At 38.5% G+C, this 12,130-nt stretch overlaps 1 protein-coding gene across 5 annotated transcripts in view; it reads right to left on the reverse strand.

Moving 5' to 3' along the window:
• The window catches only part of SSBP3 (single stranded DNA binding protein 3), a 193,105-nt gene that overhangs the window by 35,731 nt on the left and 145,244 nt on the right, over window positions 1-12,130 (reverse strand). The gene's annotated exons all lie outside the window — the stretch shown is intronic.

Raw genomic sequence — 12,130 nt, forward strand, 5'->3', positions numbered from 1 at the left:
GGAAATTCAACAGGACTGTGCACCTAAAATTCTTGTGATCTATTCCATTAGTTAATCTGTGAAGTCCTTGAAGGCACTACCACTATCTTTAAGTCAACATAACAATATTTTGCACTCTGGGCACATAAACAACTTGTCCTAGGATGAAGAGGGGATGGGCCTGGTTCTTCCTCTGACTCCCTAGCCGGCCTCTGCCCTTTCCCAGCCTCCTCCACAACATCCGGAGCCACACCTCTACTCCCTGTCGGCTGTTCCTCCTCTCCCTCAGAATCTGATCTAAAAAGGGCATGACATTGTTATCACACATATATATTAAAATAAATTTTATCTTCCTTCACACTACTTAACTTAAAGATTATTAAAAAATGTTCACCACTTAGAACAGCACAAAGGTCCCATACATATTGTGACTACACACAAAGAGGCTTAAATTTGTCACTTTAGATAGCGAGATGGGCAGCATATAAATTTAATAAATAAAATAAAGACAAATTTTAAGGCAATGGTAGGTTTTTCATAATGCTCTTCAACAGAGCCATAGATCAGCAGTCCCTAACCTCTCTGGCTTGGCAGACTGGCCGAGGGGGGAGGGGGGGATAATTCCATGTGAGCGGCAGGTGTGCACACGGATGCTCACTCGCTACTTGTACAAATGGATCTTCATGTGTGCATGCTTGCCTGCCACTTGCATGACCCGGTTCCCAACAAGCCATGTCCCATGGGTTGGGGACCCTTGCTGTAGATGGCTAAGGTTAAATATACTGACCCAAGAAAAAAAAGGAAAAAGAGGAAAATGTTATGGCTGGCAATTAGTGAAAAAAGATTAAAAATATGATTTACTTGATTACAATTTCTGAAGTTGCAGAACGGTCCTTATTTCTATTTTTTTTTTAAAAAAAAAATGATATACGTGAAGATGGTTAAAAAAAGGAAAAAATATTATTCAGATCTTCATGAGAAATTATAGCAGCCTTCATATAAAAGAACATAGCCTTGTATTTAAGCAATTTCTGTATTCTAGTGGAAAACACAGGCAAGATTAAAGAGGCATTTTCTGTAGCAGATAACATCATCTCCTCCCTACTTAAGAACTCCACAGTTAATCATGACAACATTAGCAATAGGTGAGATGAATATTAAAAAGCACCAGGCCCTTCCATTGTGTTTGAAAGGATTAATGTTCTACTTTTAACTCTCAAACTGCATACACAATGCTTAGGAATCCAAACATGTTTTACAAAGTTAAAGACAGGAAACCTTTCTCTATATAAAAGTCTCTGGATATGGTATGCCTCTATGTTCACATTGCTAATATTAATGAAGAAAGAAAGGAGGACTCAACAGACCATATCTCCCCCAATCTCTTGCCTTCCAGATATATTGCATGGCAGTTCTGGAACTTGTAATCCAGCAGGACCTCTTTATTTATTAGTTCTAATGGTTTCTCTACTAGTAGATCCTCTTCTTTACAGGTATTTCTTCCAAATGATTGCAACAGGAGGCAACCATTAAAATTAATTCCTTGATCCAGTATAGAATTAGGAAGTCTGTCTCCAACAGATATCTTGTTTAAAACTTCTATAAGCCCCCAATACTGTAGCAATTAGAGAGGAGGTCTTTGGGTTATTTTTTTTTTGGTGGTGGTGGGTTGTTCAAAGCAGAGGTGCTATTCAGCAGGTTCTGACCAGTTCTGGAGAACCGGTAGCGGAAATTTTGAGTAGTTCGGAGAACCGGCCAATACCACCTCTGACTGGAGATTTTACAGTATCCTTCCCTTGCCACATCCACTAAGCCGGTAGTAAAAAAATTGGAATCCCACCACTGGTTCAAAGGGTATAGTTCAAAGACTAAGGATGGCAGCAAACTATCCAATTAAACAAGGCTATTTAGGTTTTTTTAAAAAATGACCTTCTCTTTCAGTTCCTGGGGGAAAGGTTGAAAAGGGAAGATGCTGTGAATTGCATTGAAGACCTATAGGATTGGACCAAATTCTGCTGAAATATTCTTTAAACACACGAGGTAGTTTTCTAACCATGCGGCCTTATAAATTAGAGCTGGTTTTAGGCTGGAGATATCCCAAAACACAATTTGGGATGAAAGAAAGAAAAACAGGGAAATGATGACACATATACAATTCCAAGTGAAATTAACAATCCCTTTAATTTAGCTGATTGTATAGTGTTTATGCAAAACTATACCTGTGCAACGTTTATTGTAGACAAGAGTGCATGAGAAAGTACATTTTTAAGATTTTGGGGCTTTGGTTCCAAGATGGAGAAATAAATCTCATATGAATCTAGAGAATGCTGGTTATTTGGAAAAGGAAAAGTCAGTTGTTTCATCTGATTGTGCAACAACCGTATATCTGATGTCACTGGGCTAACCATTTTTGTAGAAAAATTCTGCACAAGCTAAAAAACTCCACACTGGCTTACTTTTAAAAGAGGTCAGTTCAGAAACAAAAAGAACATCTTTATTTAAGCTTCCTTGAGGTATTCCAAAACCCATATGCTCTAGGTGGCGCTGTTGAGCTGTATCAGAATACAGGATTTCATTACCAGACAGTCCCATGGGTCAGGAACCAGATCCCTTCCTAAGTCTGCCTTTAACTTGAATTTGTAGGTAAGTCAGAACAGGTACAGGCGATGCTTCTTTAGCATCAGTTCGTCAAATGGTTGTCTTAGTACGTAGTATATATTTTACTTTTTACCCTTGGTACAAACTACTTGGTACAAGCTTTCCTTTTTCTTATTATAAATGACTTTTGTAGCACCTGAGGAGGCCCTTCGTAACTGTATAGAAAACACCAGTGCACCTCTCTGTTTTAGGATTTTGCTCTTCTAACTTTATCATCCCTGCTTCAATGAGATGAAAAGGGTTCAGAAAACTCTTTTGTCAAAGACGACTTCGGTTCTGTAGTTTTTAGCTCCCAGCCTTCTTCCTCTACTGCAGGGGGTCTCCAAACTTGGCGACTTTAAGACTTGTGGACTTCAACTCCCAGAATTCCTCCTCCAGTCATGTTAGCTCAGGAATTCTGGGAGTTGAAGTCCACAAGTCTTAAAGTCGCCAAGTTTGGAGATCTCTGCTCTAATGTATCATATGCTACTCTGACCACTTTATTATTAATCATGATCATTTTCCTTTTATTTGATACACTTCTAGTGTATTTATGCTTTGGAGGCATGATCCAACTTAAGATGGTGGTGTTCACCTTCCTTGAGATGAAACCACTGAAATGATTTCATGAGCGCCAGAAAGCAGTGAATGTGTTTGTTATGATAAACCATTGTATTTAACTCAAATTTTTAATAAGCTTTATGGCAGTCTGTTTGTAAGTGCAGGTTGTCCATAAATTGGATGTTGTTAATCTGGGGACTGCCTGTATGTCAACTTTTGTAACTGTATAAATGAAAGAAATGCACGTTGACCAAAATTAGAGATTCATTATGATTGATATACTAAAGAACTCAGAAGAATTTTGGAACAGATCTACAACAGTGATATCAAAACTGTGAGACTGAACTAACTACTTGTTGGTTGATTGAATACTATAGATTGTTTTATCTAGGAATGATATATACCATGAATTGATATATAGTACTGGAACTGGAAAATAGTAACACCGAAATATCAGAATTGCCACAACTGGTCTTACTAAAACATTTGGGAAGTCATCTAATTAATTGCTTCCTATTTTCAGTAAGCAAGCCAACCATGAACAAAGAAATCATTTTAATTTAGTTTTAGACTTCATGATTTTCTTCTCCTTGCTCAGAACACTGTCATTTTTATAATTTTAGGGGAAGAAGATAGTACAAACTATATTTTTGCCTCCATCTGAATTCTTGAGAATTCAAGAAATAATTAGAAGTTTTGCAGGTCTCAGCAGCTTTGTTACAAATGTCTCTCAGAGCTGGCAGGTGAACCCTAATAAGACTAACTTTTAAAAATGACACAAATTACTTGTGAATGAATCTGTCAGCAAATTCTCCTCTTTTAAATTCTTATCTCCTAAAAGGGAAGGGACCTGTCCAGCCAATATTTTCTTAATACACATTTCCTACTATTTTAGGGATTACTTCCTTCTTCAGTTTTCCCACTGTATGAAGTTAGGTACTCAAACAATAAGGAAAACTTTTGTTTCTTCAATCAGGTCACAATGTTTCTAATCCAACTGATTCTAAGAACTTAGGGCACATACAAGATATTGGTGTTACCATGGTTAACATACAGGCCAACTTGCACCAAATCCTAAGCCAAAATAGCTCAAAACTCCAGTTTTTCCAGTACAGTAGCCTGCTTTTCCAAGTGTCATATTTTTGTACTAATAATATCCACTGATCACAGCAAAAGAAAAGAATAAATTGGGAAGTATAATTTAAACCAGAACAGAGCTGAAGAAACTTCTTGGATGAGAAGTGAAATGTCTTCAAAGAAAAAACAAGAAAGTCTAGTAATTGTCTCCTGAAAAAGAACTTTGGAACATCCATGACCTGGATGACTGAGAATCTCTATAGACTTTTAGTTAGGCCCTTTGGGATGAATATCCTTCGAATGGTGTGGGAACAGACTTCCAGAAAAATTGCAGACTACAAGAACCATTTGTGCCTCAGTTTGACTCATCCCTAACAGCCTGCGCCTGTCCTCAACAGTGAAGGGACACAGGGCAGAAAACATCCTGCAGCCAAGAAGGCTCCATTCGCATATGCACTACTCAGGTGACCTGGAGGACACAGATAAACCTCCAAGTGGCCTCAACGACTCTCTAAAAGAGTGCAAATGACCAGCTGTCTGCAAGGAATATAAATCTTCCATTCCTCACCATTCAGTCAAGGCTGAAGAAGCTTCTTGGATGAGAAGCAAAACATCTTCAAAAGAAAAAACATGAAAGTTCAGTTTCTTTTTAAAATCAGTGTTAGTCTTTTTTATTTACATCTTATTCCAAAGTAAGAAAAACTCTTAGAAATGTAGAATATTTTAGTTGCTCACAATTATTTTTACTGCCTAAGTAAACCATAAGCATTATGAAAAATTGTTCTAATGACAGGTGGTTATACCATGTATAATACTTATTTGTTTGTGTAAATGCTTTACCTGTTTATCCTGAAAAAGCACCTTTGGGTTAACCAAAACCTTATTGTGGCAAGAAAGCCAGAAACATCATGTGAAGCCAAAAATCACAGAAAGCTTTGAAGTTGGAATGTTACAGGAATGACAAGGCAGAATCTGAATTATGAAGCAACCTTCAACTTTTCTGTCCTGGTAAGTAACTGGTTATTATTACCTACTCCCACTTACAAGAAAAGCAAAACAGAATGAACATGCAGCGTAATATACATCCTGCTCGTTGCTGTTTTAAGTTACAGTTCTCAGTAATTCTGCATAATGTTTTTTGCAAACATTTTCAGTAACCTAACTCACTTCTAAAAATACAATTTACATTGATCAAAATTATGTAAAATGAGAACATGCAGTACACCACAAATTAAATAATTGCAAAAAGATGAACGTGGACCACATCTCAGATGTGTCTACCAGTAATTTAGAAATAGAATAAACAGGTAAAGCATTTACACAAACAAATAAGTATTATACATGGAATAACCACCTGCCATTAGAACAATTTTTCATAATGCTTATGGTTTTAAAAGACTAACACTGATTTTAAAAAGAAAAAGCAGCAAAAGGCAAAACATTGAAAACATTAGCTCGAAGGTAACAAGAAAAATTGGCTTATAGCACAACTTTTAAACACAAATGAAAACTTCACCTGAATAGTCACTTTACTTCCCCAGCCCTCACCTCCATCAAATGAATAAGTAAAGGTAAAGGTTCCCTTCGCACATATGTGCTAGTTGTTTCCAGCTCTAGGGGCGATGCTCATCTCCATTTCTAAGCCGAAGAGCCAGTGGTGTCCAAAGACGTCACTGTGGTTATGTGGCTGGCATGATTAAACACTGAAGGTGCACATAATGCGGTTACCTTCCCGCCAAATTGGTCCCTATTTTTCTACTTGCATTTTTATGTGCTTTCAAACTGCTAGGTTGGCAGAAGCTGGGACAAATAACGGGAGATCACTCCGTTACGTGGTGTTAAGGATTCGAACCGTTGAACTGCCGACCTTCTGATCAACAAGTTCAGTGTCTTAGCCACTGAACCACCGCATCCCTGTTATCAAATGAATCGGGGAGAATAATTGGGGGGGATTATAATATTTCCTTATTAACTGGAATTATTCAGACATCATTGTGTAAAAAATAGTTTACATAAAAACATTCACTAATAAATATATTTCCTAAACTATCCCACTAAACAAAAGCCAGTTGGCAGAAAAGGAGAGGTTGCTTTATCAGAGGAATCTATCTACGGAGTATATATGGTGTTTTTTCCAATATTTACCCCTCAATATTTTGGCAGCAGCTGTGCAAAATATTGATTTGAGGCTCACCACTCATGGTTAGTAGTAATCTCTGTAAGGACAAAAGCAACTTAAATTGTATGTTAAAAAGAAGTTGTAGGGTTGTGCCATGAACTCTAGCTGAAAGACTTTGTAGAATAACTGCCCCAAATATGTATGGGTTATGGCACACGAAAATGGACTGCTATACTCTTTCCATTTTCAGAATCCTAAGAAATTATGCATAAGTGAACAGAAGTGCTAAAACATTCCTAGTTTTGCCTCTTGCATTCTGAGGCATCACCTGGGAGTTAATTTTGGCAATCACCAAAGAATATCTGAAAAAGGGATGTAAACAAGGGTGGGATTCAAAAATTTTACCAACCAGTTCTGTGGGCCTGGCTTGGTGGTCACGTTATTGGCTGGGCATGGCCAACTCAATATCACTCACATTGAGGCATGCATCTCCTCGCCTGGCCTCTCATGAATGCGGGGATGCTGCAACAGTCGTAAGTGTGAAAAATTGTCATAAATCATTTTTTTCAGTGCCATTGTAACTTTGAATGGTCACTCCACACAAGCAAAGTACCAGCAAAGGAGGAAAAAAAAAATCCAGAGAAGTTCCTGAGACAGGAAGTCTAGTCCTGTCAAGAATATAATAAGGGTTAACGGAGAGGCAGTTTCTGTAAGCAACACCAGAATGTTTCCTTCCTGCCTTCCTTACAGGATTAGGTCAGTAATTTCTTCTAACAACCGGTTCTCTGAACTGCTTAGAATGTTAACAACCGGTTCTAGCGAATAAGTACGAACTGGTAGAATCCCACCCCTGGGTGTAAATACGGGACAATCACATGGGAATGTCTTTTTACTGCTTCTGAAAGTTTCTAAAATTTAGCAAGTACCAACAGGAGTTTATGCTAAAACGCAATCCTGGAGAAAACAAAAACAATATGGACTAGCATCCGGGAAGTGAACAATCCAAATTTGATGTATTTACTAAAGAAGCATCCGTGGCAACGGGAAACTTTGCCCTTTGAACATAGTAAAGGATCTATCTTCCTGTAAATAAGAGTGATAGGATATGACCCACAAAAGATTTATGTAAGAGAAATAGGAAACAAAAAAGCAAAAAAAGTAGGCAACGGCCAATAGGCAGCCAGAAAAGTACATTTTTTTCTATCATATTCATGGTTTACTCCACTCTCTCTTTCCTTATTCTCTGTTCCCATATTGCTTTTTCTTCTTAAAGGCATTGCTGAAAACAGCCAAGTGCTTGTTAAATAGCAAGGATTGGTTTCATTTTCATTAAAAGTCAGCTCTGCCATAAAAGGAAAAGGATACAAAAACATTTTTGGGGGGTGGGTGGGTGGGGACTCCTAAAATGTTGCAATTTCCAAATCCAATTATTCAGTGCCCAGCAAATCTTCCAAATAGAGTCAACCAGTCCTTACTTTTACTTTAAATGGCCTGCACAGAGCATGAGTGATTAAGCAAAGCTTTAGAAGTATCATGGGCAAAGGACAACCTCCAAGAACAAATACAAATTTCAAAATTAACTTCTGACTTAAGAAGCATAGCATAGAAGAACTTTTGTGGATTCCAACAGGTATAGCATATATTTGTTTATTCCTGGGTAAATGTTGGTGTATGGTAGAAAACCCAATTTAAGGCAGATTCTCATGATGAGACACAACTATACACTTCGAATGTACCTGAAAAATGTAATCTCTCCAACAGAACTTACCTATGCTTATCAATCTTCTGTAATTGGTAAAAAGCCCTTAGTTTTCTTTCCTTTTGATAATTTTAATTCTGCTTCCTTTACCAATAAGACTATAAACCAATAAATAAATGCAGTAAATAAATGCAACTCACCCACCCCCAACGCAAAAGCGCTTAGGAACACTATTGTCTGTTCACTCCTAAGATTTCAGTGCATTAGGGGGCAGTGCAGGAACACAAACTTGCTACGCCTTTGTTATGGTGCATCTCACTAACTGCTGATGCATAGCTAACACAGCAACAGACATTGATTTATGTTCAACTTTCCATTTCATCAGAAAGGTTTTTTTTTAAATGCTACACACAAGTTCAAAATTCAGTGGGAAAATGCACAAACAAGAAATGTTGGGCCACAGGCACACAACCGGATGCATACTGATGTGCCCAGGTCTTTTTCTAAAGTTAAGCCTATACAGAGATGTAGGCAGTGCAGTTGCAAGGGAAGGGGGCCTGGTGTTTGTGGCTAGTATTTTGTCAGGGCCTGGCAGAGCTGCTGACAGAGCTCCTGAAGTGACCTCCACTGGAGAAGGCAGAGCCAACCATCTGGTAGCAAAAGTCCTGCCCTTCTGGGAAAATGTGAAAGGTAAGCAAGGGCAGTTGATAACTAAAGTGGCCAGGTTACTCCTTTACCACCCTCTCCTCCTCTATCTGGCAGGAAGGAGAAAGTTCAGCCTGCAAAAGAGTGTCTAAGTCATGGGTGAGGATGCTGGCGCCTTGCCTTGAGGTTTCAAACCACTCAAACAAGCATCACTCCTGTACTGATGATTTTGGAATACTGGGCAAATCAGCATCTTAGGCATTCTGGGTTTGACTAGCAGCTATGGACACCAATGTAGCAGTTCTCGTTTTCTCTCTCTCTTTCTTTTCCCTCCCCCCTCTTCTCCCTCCCTCCCTCTCTCTCTCTCCGTATATACATTCTTGTGACTTTTTTAAAAAGGGTTTTCACATTCTTGTGGGGTTTTTTTTGGCTTGGAAATTGCTTAAGACAGCAACAGGCCATTTACATCTGTATTTTTGTCATCGGTCTACAGACCTGCTTGACCCTGGCAAAGACACTGTGAGCTGAGCTTTTACTTCCCTTTATCATAATGAAACAATCTCAAACAGGATTCTTTCTTAAGACAGGAGAAGCATTGGCGTTGAAGTTCTGAGGATTTTTTTTTCTGCATGGCTGCGAGTGTGCTATAATAGGACTGGTGACCAAGTGTGCCAAGATTACATCAAGATGGTGTGTGTGTGCATGTGTGTGTGTGTGTGTGTGTGTGTATGTAAGCAGGGGTGGGATTCAAATTTTTTAACAACCAGTTCGGTGGGCATGGCTAAGTTGCTGGACATGGCTTGGTGGTCATGTTATTGGCTGGGCATGGCCAACTCAATATCATTCACATCGAGGCATGCATCTCCTCACCTGGCCTCTCATGAATGCGGGGATGCTGTAACAGTCGTAAGTGTGAAAAATGGTCATAAGTCACTTTTTTCAGTGCCATTGTAACTTTGAATGGTCACTCCACACAAGCAAAGTACCAGCAAAGGAGGAAAAAAAAATCCAGAGAAGTCCCTAGACAGGAAGTCTAGTCCTGCCAAGAATGTAATAAGGGTTAACGGAGAGGCAGTTTCTGTAAGCAACACCAGAATGTTTCCTTCCTGCCTTCCTTACAGGATTAGGCCAGTAATTTCTTCTAACAACCAGTTCTCCGAACTGCTTAGAATGTTAACCCGACTGCTTCCCTTCTAATTGCAGTCAGAGCTAAGAAGAGAGCAATTTAGAATCTAAAGAAATCCAAACCTCAAAGTGTTCCTGCCCCGGCCAAGGATAAGCTGCCTAAAACTGGGGGATGCTAGGGAGAAGCCAGGGAGAAGTAAGAGCATCCTAACAATTAAGTCCAGCCTATCCGAGCAGAGACTAAGCACCTCCCACTCTCTGGATGCTCAGAACAACTCAATGGAGAACGTTAACAACCGGTTCTAGTGAATAGGTGCGAACTGGTAGAATCCCACCCCTGTATGTATGTATGTATGTGTGTATATATATGTATATATATACACACACGCACACATATATCTCTCTATATATATACCTATATCTATACCTATACATAAACATACACACACACACACACACACACATATATATATGTTGCTGTCATGATCACAGGTCAGCATTTATAGAACTATGCACATTTGGGTCTCTGCTCTGTTTACAAACTCCATCCCTTAATGTTCTTCTCCCACTCAGTTCCTTTTCTCATCTAGTGGTTGGATAGAAATCCCCAAGAAAATGAATGGTGGAAAAAAGTCTCTTATTGGGATTTCCATAAGAGCTATGTTCCTACCTCTGTGCACATCTAGGCACAGAGGAGCTCATCTTCCTGACTGACCTCATTTTTTGAAGGTAAATAGCACATGCTGTCAAGGAGAAGGACAAATCCTATAGAGCAGACACGATCAGTAGAAAGACCTACATTATGCAAGCCGAAAGTATACTTTCAGTGGCACATAACTTCATGTGCTCTCCTTAAATTTTCCATTCTATCAGATGGCATCTATTTATATATGTACTACATATACTGTGGCTGAAATGCATCACAGAGTTAGATAAATTACAGACTGTGATTAAATTGTAGTGTAGTGTTAAAGGTCCAGAGTTTTTAGCCCACGGCCACTTGCTGATATACAAATTTCAAAATGGAATTGATGGAAGTGAAATGGGAAGGTGTTCATTTTTATAAAACATTTGCACTTTGGTTTTTATGTACTCAATCACATCCTTCCCATAAAGCCTAAGACATGTAGTTTGGAAAGTCTAAGAACATAGAGGGGTCAGAAAGAATTAATTCAAGTACTCATGTTTATGCAATGAAACTGAACAGGGGAGATTCAGAACAGAAAAAAAGGAAGCAGTTGGTCTACAATGCAAACCGTATGGAATTCTCTTCCTTAAGATCAGGTAGACAGATGTGATACGTGCTATGAGGTGCTCACTAGATCTTTAACAAAAGCACTGTTACTAAACTGAACTGGAAAAAGATAGAAATTACCCCAGTTCAGTTGCTGTTTAAATTGTAGTACACAAGCTGTTAAGTGGATTACTTGAAAGCGATAATATCTGGGATGCTGCTGGACTGCAATACCCCTCATCCTTCACTATTGACTATACTATGATGAATGGGTGTTAAGAGTTCAGCAGTATCAAGAACAGCACATGTTATCCATCCAACTGGCTCACAAACATAAGCCACTTCTGAAATACTCATTGGGGAAAGGCGAAAAGCTTTCTTTTATTTCCACCAATTTTAAAGAATCACTCTGGGCTTTATTTGGTATCCTAAAAAATCAATAGATTTCATTTCATCACATGTAAAACTTTCGTAAAAATACTTATTTCCCTAAAATAACAAAGCCAAAAGACATATCTACAGCACCATCCTAAGATTGCCACTGAATTTTATAATTCTAATGTAGGCCTCGTAACATTGATCAAGCTATTATTTGAGACTTTGTTCTACATAACTCAAAAAAAATATGTAAAATTAAAATTTCAGCTTCCAACATTAATCATTTATGTGAAGGAGACCTGGCTTGGCAATTCTTCTAATATAAAAATGGTTACTAGAGTTTACCAGCCACGTGTCCTTTATATTACCAATTATTAAAATGATAACAGTTCCAACCGTTATGATTTTAAATGTGCTTAATGATGACAGAGATGATACTATTCCTGTTCAAACAGTCCTTCCCATCTCTTAATTGTGTGCATAATACAGACAGACTTTGATTAATGGACCGGACCATAATTGAGCCCAAAATTGTTGTTGCTAAGCAAGACACTTGTTAAGTGAGTTTTGCCCTATTTTATGACTTTTCTTGCCACATTTGTTAAGTGAAGCAAATACATGCCAGTTGCCAAGTGTTCAGATTTTGATCAAATAACCATGGGCATGTTGCAACTGT

Source organism: Pseudonaja textilis, chromosome 3, assembly GCF_049901715.1.
Source record: "Pseudonaja textilis isolate UNSWEBS1 chromosome 3, rPseTex1.2, whole genome shotgun sequence".
NCBI lineage: Eukaryota > Metazoa > Chordata > Lepidosauria > Squamata > Elapidae > Pseudonaja > Pseudonaja textilis.